Raw genomic sequence first — 19,706 nt, forward strand, 5'->3', positions numbered from 1 at the left:
TGAACTCTGAAACAACTCTGCCTCTTGTAATTCAGAGAGAAACCATCAGTTAGTGGGGAACCATTTGAATAGTGAGTACATCCAATAAGAAGGGGGGCATTTTAATTGCAGCTATTAAGAGAGAACAGTTAGAAATTGCCTAGGAGGGAAACACACGCATTTCAGAAAGAGTAAAGACATGTCTAAGCTGAGAGCTGATTTTAATATGAAGAGAAATATCTTCAGTTTAGTGAAGGAAATGAAACCTTAACTAGGTTATAAAGAAATCAGCCCAAATGTGTATAATTTGACTGAAGCTGTTGAAGGAGAATGAGAGTTGGGAAATGTCTGTGAATAAAAATTACAACACTATCAGAAGACTCTGGGCTAGAGACTAATTGTTGCATTAATCAATTTAACTAGATTAAAGGGAAACGTGAATGCCAATGAGTATAGTGGAACCTCGGGATCCCAACAGAAGTCCACTAAAATGGTGACAGGAAAAGACTAAAAGAGACACTGACATTAGTAAAGAGGCTAGGATTGCTTTTAAGAAATGTGTCCTTAAGAACATAATTTTTAGATATGCAAATAGTATTTCTAGGGGATAGTTTAAAAATATCTACCAAATTTTAAATGTACCTTCCTTTAGACCAAGCAAGCCCACTGCTAGACATTTTTCCTAATACACACTTGCAAAATCTTTCTAAGATATATATACAAAGATTATCATTGCAGTGTTCTTTTTAATAGCCAATGACTGAAAACAATCTAAATGCCTATCAAATGGGGACTGGTTAAACAATTGTAAAGAATCTGTTACAGAAAGAGATTCCAAATAAGGAAAGGAAGAAAGTTATAATAAACTCTGTGGAGATGGACTGGAATTAAAGGTATAAAGTATAACTCATGGTTTTTAATATATGTACAGATGGATAGATACAGAAATATAGATGTATATGTGGGTGTGTTCAATATATAGATATATATATTTCCTCTACTGAGCAGGCCTAGAAGCAATAACATTCCAATAACATCAATGAGTACACCTAGTACTCAGGTCTTTGTTTCTAAACATCATTCTCTAGTAAAAGGAACCAGGGTTCCTCAGAGAAATAGCTGATGCCAGAGCTAGGTCAGAGAAAATACAAGATATAAGCCTAGGACATCCTGTGATACCAGAAAGTAAGGAAGTGCTCAAAAAATGATGAAGGCATGTCAAAAGGACATAGGAGCCAACCTGAAGGAGCCCCTAGTGGCCAACACTGAGACAATGTGAACAACAAAATCAATAATGATAGCATTGGATTATAACCCACAAAATAAAATAAATACCGATAAGTCATCTTATATAAATTAATAATTGACTAAATAAATAAAATATAGAGGAAGAACAGATCTTGCTTACAGAATACCAACTCTTAGTAAATATAAAAGAGTGCCGAGTCTTAAGCACTAGACCACAAGGGCTAGCTTGTAGTGTACACAGACGTCAAACCTATAATGTTGTATACCTGAAATTTATACAATGTTATTTACCAATTTTACCTTAATAAAAAAATACATATCTGAACCAGGCTGAACTCCTGTTGACAAATGTAATAAAAATTCTGATATACAGAGAGGGCAGATCCTTACAAAATACTACCTTTAACAAGGCTTATTCCTTGTTGAAAAACAGAAAGAAAATACTATATTTTCTCAATTCTAAAACACATTTTTTCTCACATTTTAACATTTCTTTAGCCAAGATGTCTTACAATCATCACGTACCTATAATGTGGTAAAGTTGGTGACCGGCCCTGCCATCAAAGCTCCTCAAAAAATAAAGCTGTATCAAAACATTAAAAAAAAGATATTTGGATAGCCTCAAAGTATCTCCCCACAAGATATTAATTAATTACAAAGATAAAAATAGTGACTCAGTAAGTCAGACAGAGAAAGACAAATACCATATGATCTCTCCCATATGTGGAATCTAATAAAGCAAAAACCAAGCTCATAGAAACAGAGAACAGATTGGTGGTTGCCACAGGAGGCAGGGGTGGGTGAAATGGGTGAAGGGGGTCAAAAGGTACAAACATGTAGTTATGGAATAAATAAATCATGGGGATGTAGTGTACAGCATGGTGACTATAGTTAATAATACCGTTTGCATATTTGAAAGTTGCTAAGACAGCAAATCTTAAAAGTTCTTATCACAAGAAAAAACTTTTTAGTTACTATGTAAGGGGATGGATGTTACCTAGGCTTATTGTGGTGATTGTTTTGCAATGTATACAAACATTAAATCATTATGTTACACACCTGAAACTAATATAATGTTATATATTAATTATTCCTTAATTTAAAAAATAGTAACTCTACAGAAGAGAAACCTGGCAGACAACATCTTACCCTTGTGATCAAAGTTAACCTTAGCAGACATATTGAAATGTGAAGCCCTGAGAACACTACAACATCATTTTAATGGTGTTTTTGCCAAAAATGGAAAACTTCAGTTTAATTATTAGAAAATATAAGACAAAGGGACGTTCTATAAAATAACTGGCCTAGACTCTTCAAAGGTGTCAAGGTCATGAAAGAGAATGAAAGACTAAGTACAGATTGAAGGAGATATCATGACTAAATTTAATTAAATGACTAAATGTAATTAAATAACTAAATAACTAATAACTAAATCTTAGATGGGATCCTAAAGCAAAAAAAGGACAATAGTGGGAAAACTGGCCAAATTTGAAAGGGCCTATACGTTAGTTAATAGTATTGTATCACCATTAATTTTCTTATTTCTATAATTGTACTATAGTTATGTCAAATGTTAACATTAGGGGAAGCTGGATGAAGAGTATATAAAAACTCTATGAACTATATATGAATTATGGGTTCATAAAAATTTGATGAACTTTCCTATAAGCCTAAAAATAATTCAATATAAAAATTCTTTTAGGGCCACCTTGTGGCCGAGTGGTTAAGTTCACGTGTTCTACTTCGGCAGCCCAGGGTTTCATTGGTTCGGATCCTGGGTGCAGACATGGCACTGCTTGTCAGGCCATGCTGAGGCGGCGTCCCACATGCCACGACTAGAAGGACCCAAAACTAAAATATACAACTATGAACTGGGGGGATTTGGGGAGAAAATACAGAAAGAAGAAGAAGGAGAAGAAGATTGGCAACAGTTGTTAGCTCAGGTGACGATATTTAAAAGAAAAAATTTTTTTTCAAAGAACAAAATTTATCTGTATATATCTATACGAAAAGACTATCAAGATATATTATTAAGTTTTTAAAAAGCGAAAAAGAAAAAACAGCAATGACTAGAATGGTAGATATAATATGTTCCCTTCTAAGTATATCTAGGTATACATACATGCACAGACATACACAATCACATATGTATACACATATACATATCCACATATATGAATAACTCATTTTGTTGTAAGAAAACGAAACTGTTATGACTGATAATTTGAGAGGAGGGGAAGTGGAGATAAGACAGGGAGTGATACTTTTATTTTTCAGTTTTCAGCGAGTGTGCATTTCTTCATGTACAAGGATTATCTAGGCAGGAAATTATGGTCCTTTTTTTTTGGTTTCTTTTTTATACCTCTCTGTATTAAAATAAAGAAATAGAAGAAAAATCCAAAAGAGTTAATATGTAATATTTATCATATAATTTAATGGGTTTGCTTTTGTGGGGAGATTTTTTATTTGTCTTCTGGACTTAACTCTTCTATCTACACTTGTTCTTTTGCATATAATCCCTGATATTTCTGTGAGTCTGGTTCAAATGAATTCTAAAGTGAAAAGGCTCCCCACTCACTGCTAGCAAACAATACAATCCAGCGCTTGGTTGTAGTGAAACAAAGAACATGTGGATTATTCTTATCTAGGCTCATGGAAGTTTACCTAAGAATAATATCACTTATAGATGCTTTAAGATATGGCACTGTCTCAATTTCCAATGAATCCTTCTAACAGTCATACTCAGTCCTCTATGCTTTCACTCGTCCAATTTCCTCAGCCTGAGATATTCTTTCCCTTTGCTGCCTAGTGAGCTAGAATCTGTTCCTCTTCTATGAAGCCTTGCTTTAGTCTAAAACAGGGGTTGGCAAACTTTTTCTGAAAAGGGCCATATAGTAAATTTTTAGGTAAAAAAAAATATTTTGTGATCCACATTCTATCTCTGTCACATACTCTTCTCCTTTTTTTGTAACAACGGTTTAAAAAGGTAAAATCCATTCTGAGCTCAAATTGGTTCCCAACATGAGGGCCAAGGATAAGTTATTGCAGAATTCTAGACACTATTCCATTTTTAGGCTGAATAAATGACATACGTCATACACATATATACTGATACTTTTTGAATAGGTGTAGATGCTTCTGGGATTAACACAAAACAAATTATTTAAAAAATTATTTTTAAAAGCATTAATGAATTCATAATAACTTCCTGTCCTTACTAATTTTCTCAATAAGTGAATATCAAAATTGCAACTGATATTATGTGGAGTGTCCCTTAAATGCCTGAATATTACAAAAGAGTTCTCATACAAGGACGTTGATGATAGGAAAATTCTTCTTTGAGTGGCCCAGGAGTTGTGACAGTAGACTAAAAAGTAGAAAATATCAATCTACATAGAGCTTGTCCCAGCAGTAAATGACTTTTCTATGTCATAATTATGTAAATCCTCTTTATTGCTTTTCAATATTTGGATAATTTCCATAGTAACACATAGAGGATTTGGTTGAGATTGAAGAACAAAATGTAAATAATACCAAAGATAAGGTAAAAGTAAATGTGTTACCAAAAATGGCAGAGTCTTGAAAGAAGTAGATAAAAGGATAGCAGTATTAGTATCCTCATCTTAGAGAGCAGAGCACTAAGAAATATTGTCAAAAATGGAGAAAACAAGAAGTTAAAGTTAAAATGTTATTTAAAGCTACAATGATAATCAATAGATATTTTAAGATATTTATATATGTATTAATATATTATAGATTTATGTAATTGATGAATATGAATATAATATATATCCTTTATCAAATATATTTATTTCATAAAGTTATCAAATACTGGGAAGAAAAGAAGAGAGATGAGAAGATAGCTAAGTGAGCTAAATCTCCATTTTTCACAGCAATAGTCAACAGAGCTAAAGTGATTAAATAAATAAAAGGAGGTGTGAGCATATTATCAGATCAAAAGGAAATAAATATTGAAAGATTAAAAAATAGTAGAAAATCCCACAATACCATAAGCTAATTCTTTGAAAGACTAATAAAATAGTCAAATCTCTAACAAAACTAATGAGAGAGAGAGAGAAAAGAAAAGAAAAAGAAAAAATAGAGAAAAGGTATAGTAAAACAATTTTAACAAATAAACAGGAAATATACCTTTTGTTAAAGTATTTTTACATGATAGTAATACATATATAAATAGCATTATGCTACTGAAGTTGAGATGGACACTCTTACATGCCAGCAATAACTGAAAAACCTAAAAACAAAGAAAAAACCCAAAATCTTACCATTCATAACAGTAACATATTATGAATATGTTATAACATATAAATACAAATATCTGTGGGATACCAAGACATATACCCAACAAAAATGTGTGTTACCTTTATGGAGAAAATTATAAAACCTTATTGATAGATATAACAGGATTTGAATACATAAAAATTTATGCCTTACTTTGGGGTAAGAAGCCTTGATATTTTTAAAAATGCCAATTCTCTATATATTAATGTATGAGTATAATGTAATTGCAATAAAAGTTCCATGAGAAGTTATCACAGAACTCGACAAAGTGATTTTAAAATTAATATGGAAGAATAAAGAGCAAAGAATTTCATAGAGTGGGGAGCCCCCGAGGTTAGCTGATGATTGCTACTCATTTTATTCTATGGTGGCATTTGCCAAATCTGGACTAGGATAAAGAATCAAAAAGCCTAACATATGTGTAATAGAGTTCCAGATGAGAGGAGAAAGAGAATATGGGGCAAGCAATATTTGAACAGAGAATAGCCAATAATTTTCCAAATTTGATGAAAGAAATCAATTCAAAGATTTAAGAAACTCAGCAAACCCTGAGTAGGAAAAATACAAAGAAAATCTAGAAATATCATAGCCAAATTGCCAAAAACCTAAAGGAACATCTTAAAAGCAATCATAGGGGGAAAAGGCATATTACTTTCAAAATATCAACAACAAGACGACAACTCACTTTTCAATAGAAACTACTATGTAAGTCAGGTGGCAATGGAATAGCATCTTTTAAGTTCTGAAAGTAAAAACTTTTAATATAGAATCATTTACACAGAAGAAAATGGCCTCCAAAAATGAGGATAAGACTTCTAAAACTCCATCCATGTAGACAAAATGGAGTAAGCGAACTACAATTTTTCTCTCACACTGATTACAACCAAAATCTCTGGAGAGAATACAAAGACAACTACCTAAGGACTCTGAGAAGTAAACATTAGCAAGCAGACTGTGGACTGAACTCAAAATCTGGACAATGATCTGTAATGAGAGTGAGTTTCATGGTCTTATTTTCTTCCTTTATCTCTAGGCTTTGACCAAGGGAAGACCCAACTGGCAGAACTGTGCCATGGATGCTGAAAGCAAAAATTCTCAGAAATAAAACATTACTTCTAGTCATGGAACCAGGAAAAGAGGTTCCAGAATGCCAGACAATGGGTGCAGTAATTCCCATTTCTTTTAGCATTTTCCTTCTTTCTCTTTTCTCTCCCATCCCTGCCCACTGGGCTGGCCAGTTGGGGAGTTTTACGGCTGTGGCAGTGACATCACAGGCACTTAAAACCCTGAAAAAAGACTCATCTCTCTGGACAGAGAAATTGAGAAATGGGCCACCATGGCCCAAATAAGGTGGGGGGATTTCCTGTTATTTTTTTCACACTCTTTTCTCTCAATCGTTTACCCCTAAGGTAGTCCCACTCTCACAGAACTGCATAAAAACATGAGGAGATAAAACCGTGAGAAAAACCCATCATTTGGGACAAAAGAACTGAGGAAAAGAGTGTTTTGGATCCAGAGTGTGTGTGTGTGTGCGTGATGCGGGAGGAGATTCCCAGAGAGGAGAGAGATGGAGAAGGAGATATATCTAGTTTTGGATATTAAACAACATAAGTTCCAGGATTACCCTGGAGTTTCACATATCCTGAAGAGACCCAAAGAAGCATAGAAAAGCATTTAAGAATAAAATATGACATTAAACCATAGCCCAAGTCCAAACTAATCCCTAAGTGGCAGATGCACTTGGCAGACCCAAACAGCATAAAAACAGCTTTGAAAACAGAGCTGGCATCAAAACCACCCCCAAGGAAGATGAGACAGAACTTATAGTCTGAATACAATCAGGTTGACTGTATGCCAAGAAAAACAAAAAAACAAAAATCCCAGGACCCAGTGTCTCACAACATAATATTCAAAATATAAAGAATATGATTCAATTAAGCAACATGAAAAAACCCTCAAAATCAAATAAAATAAAAAAAGGGAAAAACTGACCACCTCTCAGGAGAAAAGAGAATCAACAAATGGCAGTTCTGAGATGACCTAGACATTGAAATTATCATCCACTGAAAGAGTGATAGAGCACACACTTGGTGATTTATATCTCAAAGTGCCCAGAAGGAGTCCAAGAGGCCTCTCCTGGCTACAGGGAGTTCTCAGTTTATAATTTTGTTGTGGTCTAAAGACTCACTTGTCAGTCAGTTGTGCTTAGTTAGCTGTGGGAAACTTGGTGCTACATTTTTTCACACAGAAACAGAGCCACAAATTGGGGGTAATTTCTTTAAACTGGCTAAGAAAGTCTGTACAAACCTGTTCTGAAAAAAATTATAATAATAATGGTACGGTAGAGTCTGATCCCTAGGTGTACTATCTGTGTGTTCGTTTTTTTGAATTTGAATTATAGACGACAGAATCCCCTTTCTCTGGATATAGCCCCTCAGATACTCTCATCTGCTAGTATTGAACCTGAAGATTTACTCATCTTAAGCAATGACTCTGTGTGTGTGTGTGTGTGTGTGTGTGGGTGTGGGTGTGGGTGTGTGTACATACATGCATGCCATGAAATATGCCACTCAGAAATCCTGCTACAGGGAGCATTACTGATTATCAGCTGCAGCTTCTGCTCTTCTGCATTCACCACTTTGTTCACGCTGAGGCCACACTTCCCGTGAGCTGTTCTCAGTCAATTATTGAACATGGTGGCGAACGGTACTAAGGCACATTCATTCCAGCTAGTCACAGGACACCTGTGGACAAATTTGGCTTGAAGACTCCCCATCGGCATGACAGAATCTTTTTTGGAACCACGCTGTAGTCTAAAACTCCTCCTACCTTTTCCTCCTTCCTTTCCTCTCTCTACAGACATTACACCAGTCTGACGGCTTTCTTCACCTTTGCCAAATCCCCCCACCCCCAATCACTCTCTGGCACATCTAATCCTATCCTTCTGTCTGCTTCTTGGCATACTCAAACTACTGCAAATGATATTGAGAATGGTCCAAGAAAGCAGTAAGATGGGGATTTGGGACTGTACACTATTCGGCAGGCAAAAAGGATGCCATCCTGAGTGGGGCAAGTGGGGATGGATAGTCTTTGACAAAAGGTGACAGCTCAATTGCTAAAGATTTCACTGGTGGTGACTTGAGCAAACAGCCAGGTAGAGGTAGGCTACTGCAATAATATAAAAGATACGAGGAGGGCTGTCTACCAAGACAGCCGAGCTGCAGGTCACTGCAAAATTGTATTGAGGCTCTGAAGAAAAATAATGAGAAACTGAGAGTGGTTAACAAGTAACAAATGGCTAAATGTGAGAGCCAAAGGACTTCTCTGGTCATTTATGAAGGTGCCCTTTAGATCCTGTGGTGGAAGAACAAACACAGATAAGAAAGCCGAAGATCTGATAGAGCTACAGGGCTTCAGAAACATTTGAATGCTCATCAAAACAGGTCTGTTGTGGTAATCTCAGAGCTCTGGTTGGGAAAACGCAGACCCTGAAGTATGGAATAGGGACATCTGCATGGCTACCCCAGATAATGGAGCTGAAGACCCCCCCTGAACCTCCAGAGCTAACACGGTGGCCCACCCTTCCCTAGTAAGAGGTAGACTTGCCCTGTGTTAGAAAACACTGCAGAAGCCTCTGCCCCATAAGGAGCTGTCCCACCTCCTCTGCTGGCTGCCACACTGATAACTAATGCTGGTAAAGCCCAGAATTACTCAGTTAAGGCAATGAAGAGATGGAGTCAAGGATCTCTATGCAGTCAAGGAGTTGAAAGAATTAGCTAGCATGTATTAACAAGAGCCAGGGATATATTCCTGGGATTGGATTTTGAAGATGCCTAATCAAGGGCTAGGATATATGACTGGATAACTGAGAATTCATTGCCAGTGCTTTCTTGGGATATGAGATTTAACACCCTGGCAACGATCCCAGGGGATGAGGCAAACTCGCTACTAGGACGACTTTTAGAAGACTGGAAAAAGTAATGGTTGTGTTGAGCAAAGTAGAAATGCCTGAGTTGCTCTGGAAGATGGTGGAGGGAGGAATAAAAGAGGCTGAGGGAAGTGGCCATGCAAGAATGCATATATTAATAAAACCAAAAGACCCACTAGAGGATTATGGTCCAAGGGAGCACTCGAAGGACACCACTCCACCAAGGCCACTAGGAATGTGCTGGTGAGAGGAACAGCATCACTAAGAAGTTCAGTGGTGGCTCTTATCTGCAGTCCAGGTTTGGGCTTGTCAATAACCATGAGGATGATGGAGGCCAAAGCAACAGAGCCCAGGTGGTGGTATTTAAATACAAGAAGCCAAAAAGTTGCCATTACCATAATGGCCAGCAAGGACAGCCAAGGGGGCTTGACCAGCAGGGAGCTGTGGAGATGCTTAAGAGAGCATGACATCCCTAGGGGCACAAAGATGGGCAGCCAATAGGAGTGTTACTTAATGTTTACAAGCACAACAAGAAAAAAATGGATGAGCAGGAGGCTGAGGATGGTTGCCCCAATGAAAAGTCCTGATCCCTTGCTAGTTCTTTGTCCTTGGCTAGTTCTTGGCCAATTTTCAGATCCAGAACCTAATGTCACAGAGATGGCCAGGTGTTTAGGAGAAGCACTGTAGCTTCATATATTATAATGATTCCATTTTCCCAGAGACCTAGAGCCATTTACTCAGGTGACTGTTCATTGAGGAAAAGAAAACACACAGACATTTTGAGAAATATTTAGTACAGGGTCTGAGTAGACTGATACCTGGAGACCCAGAGTGTCAACATGGCATGCATATTAGAGTGGAGGTTATGGAGGTCAGGTAATAAATGGAGTCCCAGAATTGTGCCTAATGCAAGTTGGATACCTATTATTGATTGATTGATTTGATTTACTGCAAGAATGGATATGGAAAATAAGGAGAAAGTGTCCATTCCCTAGACATGGCTACAGAAAGTAATCTTCCATTTATAAATTCTAGAGACAAAAATATCATTAACAAAAATGTTGAGTATGAGCATTACTGCTGGAAGTTCGGAACTCTGAATAGAAATTAATTAGACACCAGAGATTTCCAGGAAAGATGACAATTGGAAGGACATTTCTTCCATTATGCTGCAGTCAGCTAATGAGGCCAGCAAAGAATTATGATTGATTAGGGAAGATCTATTTCCTCTTCTTGTGGAGGTACTTAACTTCTACTTTGCCTACTCCCTATCTAAAAGCTTACTTTTGGTGGGCTGTTTCTGAGATCCTAGCTAGAGATATATGAACCTCCACCCAGAGTAAAGGATATTATGTAAAAGAAGTATTTAATTCAGTGGACATAACAAGAATCTATTCCTTTATAGTTTGTTTTTCTACTATAATATTATCTCCTTATATTTTCTTGGATTTTTAAAAAAATGAGACTCTAGGCTTTTAGTCTCAGACCCTGTGGATTCATTTAGATACTAGCACTACCTATGCATCAATGAGTACACCATCAATAGAGAATCAGAGGTCCAATTCTCAGATTAGCTCTCTTTTTCTGAGCTGGTCCAGGAAGGTAGAGAGGATTTACACTTGCATAGTCTTCAATGACAACTATCCCAATTATTCTAGCCCTGACACTTTTAGGACATACAGTAATGATCTCCCTTGAAATTTGTAATCCCCTGCTCTAACCTCCAATCTGTTTATGGAAATTTCAGATGAGATAATCCTCATAAGACTTTAAAACCTCTTCTGGAAAGAGACATTTTAGCAATATATATCAAACGCTTTAAAAATGTACATACACGTTGACTCAAAAACTCCACTTCTAAAAATTTTCTCTGAGGAAATATATAGAACTTGATGCAAAAAGTTCATAAGAATGTTCACCACAGCTTTGTTTAATGGCAGAGAGAAAGAGAGAGAGATTGACAGCTAAATTTCCAACTAAATTCCAATTTAGTTCAATAAATGCTACAGAAAAATATTTTTTGATACTGGAAAGTATTAATACATTGCTAAGTGAAAAATAGGCTGCAAACAATAAATGTAATACTTTTGCTATTAAAAAAATCACTAAACAAATATTTCTGCGCTTTTATAGTTTTCTGCATTGGCTGCAATTTTGAGCTTTTTGTTTTACTCCAGCTTTAATGGAGATCTTTTAGATTAAAATTAACATCAGGAAATTGGATCATCTAAAAATATATACATATTTTTTATATTTGTATATACATACATACATACACACATTCTATTCTGGTCCTTAATATTTTCTTTGCCTTGACTACATGTATTTGTGTACACACATATGTATGTGTGTGTGTGTGTGTGTGTACACAAAAAAATACAGTGAAAACAAAGAAGACATTAAGGACCAGAATAGAAAATAAAAAAATAATTGAACATTTGTGCTCTGATCAACTTTTACAGTTCTCCTTGGCCAGGCTAATATAATATTTAAGAGAAAAATTCCTATCTGCTCCACATATCAAGCAATGTTGGTGATTCAAGAAAGCAGAAGCTAGAGAGCCACAGCTCTTAAACCAATACCACCAACAACCATCAAAACATATAGCATTATGTTTAAATGATTGTGTCAGCTCTCTCTCTTGCTTCTTGGCACTTGACTATGTTATTAATGCGTGCTAGTGTGTGCGAGAAACCTCCTAAGTCAGCTGCACAACCAGATCAGAACTCTCAAGAGGTTCCCACTCACCCTAACCCCCACTCACCAGCTAATTGCATCCTCCTTTCTCTTAGCCTCATTGCTGTGGCTGGTGAGGCGTGGGCCTGGTCAGGGGAAAGCAGCAGGGTAGATGCTGCAATTTTAAGTGAAATCAGGTGTTGCCTTCCCTGAAATGAGATCTGGAAAATGTCACTCCTTAAGTAACAGATATTGGCAGCTGAACACTCAGCCATCCCCACTGGGCTCAGCCTTCCCTTCTCTGCAAGAAGTATTCAGGCTTTCCCTTTTCCTTTACATCCCCCAATCTCCTTTATCTCCTCTTTAGAGGTCATTGAAGAAGAATTTCCATTTTGTAGATATTCACTTAACATGATTCTAAGTATATTGGGAATGGGAAGGTTTTTGGTAATCGAATACCACAAGTGTCAATAAAACACTCGCTACTGTTGTTGGTGACCTGGGCTTCTACCTGTGGAGGAAGTATAAAAGATTTCTTGGAGGAGTAGGGAGGAATGATGGGGTCCTGACTCTTGTCTCCATACGCTGAGAGGTACAGGCAGAAACAGCACACAAGTTTGATAAAGACAAAGCATTAAATGGAGCTGAAAGAACATTTTTTGGTTTTCCTTTCTTTTTCTTTTGCTAGATCAGTCTGGCACTATTCCATCACAGAATTGCAATCCAGATAGCAGAAACACACAAGCGCACATGCCCAGCTAATGTATGATCATCTTTATCATGTCTGGTTAATTTGCATAATGTGCCTCAGCACATTCTGGGAGTGAACCTAGGAACAATGGGGGAGCTCTGGTAGTCCCATCTTAAATAGGGATGGCCTCTTTGTGGGAGACAGCCCCACACTTAGCCTAGGATGCCTGGAGAAAACATGGATCACTATGAGTATGGGGTCAGTGCCAGTGATTCTGTAGTCTAGTTGGGGCAACTGCAATCTGTGATGAGGCCCAACAATTCTGAGTTTAGTTGGTGACTGACTAAAGACCAAATCAGTGGAACAATCTCAGAACTTAAAATGCTGAAAAACTAAACAAGAACTCTAGAGCAACAGCACTGGACTAGCAGCTATGGCTTAATCTTAACTAAGAATGCTTTCTCACCCCATCACTCTTCACCTAATACTCTCTCTAGGCAATCTGATCCATCCTTATGCCTTTACTCCTGCCTACATATTAATATTTCAGCCCCAAATTTAAATCTCCAGTCCAAGATTTGTCTCCTGAACTCCAGACTAGTCATATCAATCATCTCTATCTGAATGATCCACCAGTATTTCAAATGATACATGTGAAAAATAAACTATCAGCCACCCCAATAAACACTTCTTTTCTTATATTCCCTAAATTGATGAGTGAGATAGTCATTTATCAGTAACCCTTGGAATTATCCTAGGTTCCTCCCTCTCTATCACCTATCACAACCAAAGTTGGTCATCAAGTCCATTGTCTAAACTTTTTTCAGATTTTCCCCTTTTCAGTCCCCACCACCTCTACCCTAATTCAGACCACCATATCATTCATTTGGAATAACTTCCACAGCCTTCCCATTTCGCGCTCTTCAATCCCATCTCCATACTACATCCCAGAGAGCTTTCTAAAAAGGAGATGAACACATCATCTATGTAGTATTCTTGCCAAACACATTTAAACAAAATCTACCCATAAGGAAACAATCAGAAAAATCCAGATTTAGATGCATTCTACAAGAAAACTGGCCTGGACTCTTCAAAAATGTCAATTTCACAAAAGACAAAACACACTTGAAGGAACTGTTCTAGAGTAAAGAAAGAGATAAGAAAACTAAATGTAAACATGATTCTTGTTTGAATCCAGTATTGATGAGGAGGAGCTGGAAATAGATACCACAGACATTGTTGGGATAATTTTTAAAAGTTAGGATATGAATTGTATATTAGATGATATTTAATCAATAAATGTCAAGTTTCTTAGGTGTCATAATGGTATTGTGATTACGCAGGAGAAAGCTTGTGTTCCTAGGAGATGTATGCTAAGGTATTTAGGAAAGAAATGTCATGATGTCTACAAGTTACTCTCAAACATTTCAGCAAAAAATTATATAAGTAGATAGATAGGTATTAGAAAGAAAAAGATGTGGCAAAATGTAAACAATTGATGAATCTAGTCGTCCAACTTCCCTCCAGGTTTTACATTTTTCAAAATAAAAAGTTGTGGAGGAAAAAAGAGAGAGTAACTTGTCACCATTACTAAACGTGTCTTCCAGTGGACATCTTCTATGTTACAAAAACAACTTGAATTTCTTGGAGATTGAAAAAAAATTGTAGGGAAGTCACTAAGGCTGAATTACCAAATCCATTTACTTTCATCCCCACAACTCAGGCAGCTTACTTCCCAAGTAAGCAAAAAAACACAAGTTAACAGAAGACTTAAGAGCTATATATAGAAGTGGCTAGGTAGTTCAGCAGACAAATTGAATTCAAGACTGCCATTTTTTTACACCAAAGAATATAAAAGCAATTACAAGCAAACTCTCACTGAATCCTCATAATAACCAAATGAGATACTTGGCTTCATTTCTGAGATGAGAAAACCAAGAGCAAATCAAACTGAATTATGTCCTAGAGTTTTTATAACTGTCAAACAAATGAAGTAAATTATTATGTGATACTAGAAGTTTTCAAAGAGTAAACATGTGAAGTTTTTAAAAATAGGATGCTTGAATCTTTGTTTTTCTTTAATTTGCCATTTGTTCTCTATATTATAGCTTTATTCTGCCTCACAATAAAATAAAACAAAAGAAAAACTCTATGTCAAGCGCTGATAAAACCCTTGTTGCATCTAGGATGGCAACCTGAAGATTCTTTATGAAGGAATCCCTATCTCCCTGTCCTTCCTCTTCCCTTGTCACATCCCCTTTTACTCCCTATGCTACCGCCATATTTAACTACTCATACTTCTTTGAAGCAAAGGTCCTCTCATGCCACCAGGACTTCTTGGTGGTGGTTTAAATTAGGGGAAATATGTTGTGGCCGTTCATGCCACAGGAATGCCTAAAGCAAGCATATCAGGCAAAAGAACACCCAAGACCAAATCTATCCATAGAAGGAGTCAGAAGACCAGGATTCAGCTTCCAGTTTGGCTACTAGGGCAAGTCCCTTTTCTTCACTGGCCTCAGTTTGTTCATCTATACAAGGAGGAGGTTAAATCGGAACATTGGCAATGTCCATCTATTTTCTGCTCTCAACATCCATGTATCCATGAAGTTGCTCCAGAGAAATCACAGGGAACTTGAGTGATAAATTCTGGTATAGAAGAGATTTTTCTCCTTGTAAGGGAAGTCATCTCAAAGAAGTTGTGAAAGTCAAATAAAGGATAAAGTTCCAAATCACAGTCAAGTTTAATGGACTTCACTGATGATATAACAGAAATCCAAGATGTGTCATCTTTGAGATTTATATCAAATTACATATGAAAATCTAAATAATCCAGTGAAACAGATGTTAAGTGAGAGATTAATTTTAACCTGCAGTATGAGATTTAGCTCCACTTTGGTTATCAGGCAGAAAACAGGCTCAGGGGGCAGTGAGTCTATGTAAATGCACTGATATGAAGGTAGCCCATGAAGAAGAAAAATTAGTTTCTTGGTGTCTCATTTTCCCTCATCTGTTAGATGCAGAGATAAATCATTAAGATCTCTAGGGATGATAAGTGCCTGAAATCACTAACACAAGAATACCTTGAAATTATTCAATCTCCTCCTCTCTTCCAAAAGACTCAGAGTTCCTTCCACACATTGAAACTGACACCTGGGGGGGGTGGAATCAATTGTAATAAAGCTGGAGGAAGACGCACTCCCATATTATTCAACTCACTCAACATGGGCAGTGGGAGCACAAATGGGGGAAGTTACTACTTTCCATAATTCCACTCTTTTATTCAGGGGGAACCTCAGGCAAAGAGTCATACTAGAAAACACTGATGTGTTTACACATACCATGGGCTCTGTTCTACCCATTCAAGCCCTAATAAGAAATTATCTTGAGAATTAGAAAAGTAGTAGGCATTGTCGTTAAAAAACTGTTTTAAAATGTGTTTTTAGATGTTCACAAGCAAAACTAGGATGAATCTTTAAAGAATACTCTAGCATTCATTCATTCAACATTTATTGAAGACAGTTATGCCATACACTGAGTGAGGTAAAGAGAATACAGAAATGAGTGATAAATTGTCCCTAATCTCAAAAAGTTCACAAACTAAAAACCAGTTCTAATACTGCTGAAGTCTTTAAGGATATTTATCTTCAAATCCAAACCATTGGAGTTAACTTCGAAGGTTTTTACCAAGAAGCTGACATCAAAGGGTAGGGAGTTTCTTGATTTGGAAGAAATTTACTAGAAAGCCACACATTGGTTGCAAACATGGGGTCTCCCATAATATATTTTTTTCTCCTTCAAGCTGGAATTCTCTGAGCCAGTGTTTAAAAATTACATGGAATTAAAATTGTTTCCTTTATAAGAATAAATGTGGGGAAGGGAGGGAGAGGGAAAGAGGGAGAAACAGTATATGCAGGAAGGCAAAACTAGAAAGGAGTTTCTGAGAGCTATTTACAAACTGCTCAGAAAATGGTCACATCTTTCTGATAAATATAGGTAGATAATTTAAGAGCTGAGGGAAGCTTGCAAAGTGCTTATATAAAAAATGAAACCACAGTCAAAAACAAAACATAGAAAAAGCTCTAATTCTTAGAAAAAAAATTATCAATCAATATTGGCAATGATCAATAATTAGCTAAATTTTTAGCAGGAAAGTGTTTCATTTGTAGTTAGGTGTTTCTTTTTTTTTCAAACTTGCTCTGTTATAAATTTTAAGACATGTAAACAATAGTAGCGGGAAATTCACAGATACATAGTTACAATTGGGTTTCTTATATCAATAAAAAAATTTTTTAAGGAAAAGCATACATCAACAGGATTTTTGCTTTAGAATGTCCACTCTGGCTGTGGCATGGAAGATGGATTGGGGGCTGGAGAGCAGGGAAGGGTTAGAGATAGAAATAGAATATAAAAGATTACCGCAATGCTAGAGACGAGTTACACTTTTGATTGGTTAGATAGAGAAGATGAAAGAAGAATACAAAATAACTGCATGTTTTCAATAGGAAAAGGGGCTGTGAGTGATAGTATATTTGAAACAGACTTTAAAATTCCGAGAAAATTCCTTCAGGTCTTTATTCAAATGTCACTTTTTCAGGGAAATCTCCTGTGGAAGGAAAGAAAAATGGCAGATCACTGTACCATTTCTGTTTCCTGGGCAGATAGGCGGACACTTCCTGGCTTCCCTTGTAGTTAAGGGTGGGAGCATGTGACTTAGTTTTGGCAAATGGGAATGTGAGCAGGAGGGATGTCACTTCCAGGCCAAGGCACTTATTGCCTGCTGATCTACCTCCATCTCTCTCTGCCCCTAGAAACTATATGTCCATGTGGCAGCATCACACTGTGGAGGAAGCCTGGAGGCCTGAACTGCTGGGTGGAGTGATGTCACCTATATCAGACTTCTATCAACAAAAACTAAACTTTTATGGGGCTAAACCACTGATACGTAGATTTCGTACCATAGCATATCATAACCTATTTTGATTAATACACCTTCCCTGGCCACCTTATCTAAAATTTCCTCTGCCCCTACCTCCCCCAAAAAACCAAATACACATGTACTCTCACGTACACACTTGCTATACTCCTTTCTTTCTCTGTTTTCTCTTTAGCACTTGTCACTCTATAACCTACAACACATTTTATCTATCTTATTTATTATGTGTCTTCCCCAGTAGAAGATAAGCCCCATGAGGGCAGGGATGTGTGTTTGGTTCAATATTATAACCCCAGTGCTACAGTGTTTGGAATATGACAGGCACTCAACAGATGTTTGCTGAATGAGTGAATAAAAAGATGATCAGTTTAGTTCGGTCTGAAAAACAGACCTTCAAGTGGAGAAGGACTATGGGCAGCTGTGAACGCAGACATGAGAGATCTGTAGACACACATCAAATAGTTGGAGGGATCATAGTTGAAGTCATAGGAATGAGTTCCTTGAAAGGGTGAGTGTTGCAGCTTGGGTTCTTTAAGAGCAGAAGCTGAGACAAAGTCTGGATGTTTATTAAGGATCAGCACCTTTGAAAGAAAGGGAAGGAAGTGGATAGTGGATTAGACAGAGGAAAAAGTCAAACTGCAATGCACACTGAAAATGCCTCGGCCAACCTGATGGAGCTCTGAAGCAAATGCTGCCTGTCAGAGTTGCCTTGCATCAGACCAAAATGGTTGGGCCTTTACATCCCCACTTAATTCAGTCAATGATGTGAACAGTCCTGAGAAGGGCTGACCTTGGGTGAGGCAGATCCTGAAGGAGCTGACAGCTGGAGGATGTCTGCTGACCTCACTCCCCACAGCTGGGTAGCAAGTACTTCTTTGAAGGGAAATCTGAGCAATACATCTCCATATCTACCACAATAAGGAAAGAAGAGAAGGCTAATGGCTAGGGTTGCCAAATTTAGCAAATACAAATAATGCTATTGCATTAATATAATCATGTTCCATTAATATTGAGGACATACTTACCCTAAAAAATTATTCATTGTTATTTCAAATTCAAGTTTAACTAGGTGTCCTGTATTTTATCTGGCAACACTACTAAGGGCTGAGTTTTATAGTATAGCCACAGATGTCAGGAAAGAAGTAAGTGGAATTGTCAAGAAGAGATAAAATATGATCCAAGAACCAAGATATAACAGCAATGAGATTCAAGGAAGGAGGTGATTTTCAAAACAATAGGGTGATATAATATCAAATCTTGAAAAGTTAAGATAGATAAAGGAAGATAAAGACTGAGAATGACTGCAGTGACTCAGAGACTAGAGATAAAAAAGCTTCAAAAAGGAAGGGACTCCAGTGTCAAATGACACAGACAGGCAGAGCACAGCTAAAATATTTAGCGGGGGTAGGGGAGGGTAAGGTCAAATTAGATGTGGTAGGGCATGCCTTGCCACAAGATGGCACTCATAGTTCCTTTTTTTCTGAGTTTCTACCAATAAACACTGCAAAATTTTTATTGTCATAGAAGAAAGAGAATACGTTATGTTTCACAACTTACATATAACATTGCGTTCCTTATCCTATCATTTTCCCACAGCTTATTACTGTTGTTCCCTTTAGCATATGAAGACGTAACGAATGCTAGAATTGAGCAGGGTTGGGGGCAGGCATTAGAACCTGAGGAAGGAGCGAACGTAATGCTACTGCAGATATTCAGTATAAAGCCTTAAGAAAAGGCAGTTGGATTTGGCCATCAGATAATGACTGATGAGCTTCAAGAAAAACTACTACTGACAGAAATGGAAGCCAGACTGCCTGGTATTGAGGACTGATAATGTGCTGAGAAAGTGGACAGACTATGTGTTTAGCACGTCTGCTGTGAAAGATAGGAGGGAAGATGGCTGGACTTTTTCCCCATAAGAAATTCCTTCCCAAATAAGGGTTTGTTTGCCT

The 19,706-nt window shown here is 37.1% G+C and overlaps 1 protein-coding gene across 1 annotated transcript in view; it reads right to left on the reverse strand.

The window, feature by feature from the left end:
• Window positions 1-19,706, reverse strand: part of HPSE2 (heparanase 2 (inactive)) — a 603,312-nt gene that overhangs the window by 257,895 nt on the left and 325,711 nt on the right. The gene's annotated exons all lie outside the window — the stretch shown is intronic.

This window comes from Equus quagga, chromosome 2 (genome assembly GCF_021613505.1).
Source record: "Equus quagga isolate Etosha38 chromosome 2, UCLA_HA_Equagga_1.0, whole genome shotgun sequence".
Lineage (NCBI taxonomy): Eukaryota > Metazoa > Chordata > Mammalia > Perissodactyla > Equidae > Equus > Equus quagga.